The sequence below is a fragment of the Schistocerca americana genome, chromosome 5 (genome assembly GCF_021461395.2).
Source record: "Schistocerca americana isolate TAMUIC-IGC-003095 chromosome 5, iqSchAmer2.1, whole genome shotgun sequence".
Classification (NCBI taxonomy): domain Eukaryota; kingdom Metazoa; phylum Arthropoda; class Insecta; order Orthoptera; family Acrididae; genus Schistocerca; species Schistocerca americana.
Genome location: NC_060123.1, coordinates 370,587,725 through 370,588,452, shown reverse-complemented (window position 1 = coordinate 370,588,452; position 728 = coordinate 370,587,725).

Here is a 728-nt window from a genome sequence, read left to right as displayed (position 1 = left end):
CGAATACAATACCACAGTTCATCAAACTATAAAAATGGAGCCAATAGAAGTTAATGAACAAAATTTAAAGTCGTCCAATTTGGAAAGGTTAATGTCGAACGAAAAACTGAAATTTAAAAAAGGTGATAAAGTTAGAATTAGTAAACTTAAAGGTCTTTTTGAAAAAGGATATACAGCTAATCGGTCAACAGAGATGTTTGAAATTGAAGATGTTATTCATTCTAATCCGATCACATAATCTGAAAGATATCGAAGGTAATTTTTATGAACAAGAGCTACAGAAAACAAAATATCCAGTTGTATACTTAGTTGAAAAAGTTTTAAGAAAGAAAAGAGATAAAGTTTATGTTAAATGGTTAGGTTTTGATAATACGCAAAACAGTTGGGTAAATAAAGATAATGTGTTTTTTATAAGTTAAACATCTAATAAAAATTATTTCTATATAAATGTATCGTATGGGACGAATGCGAAAATTAACCATTTCATATTTTATAAAGGTGTGTTATCCTGATGATGAAGATACAGTCTCTAATTTCATAAATCAATTAACTCATGATGCTGTAAATTATTTACATAATTTGAAAGGTGATGAAATTTCTATTGTTTATGAATACTTTAAAAAACAGTAGTGACTTTTTACATCGATTAGTAAGTGACTGTAATTTTAACTTCTTTATGCGTAATCAGTTCTTTACTGCTTTTCCATTGCTTTAGTTCTTTAAAGCAA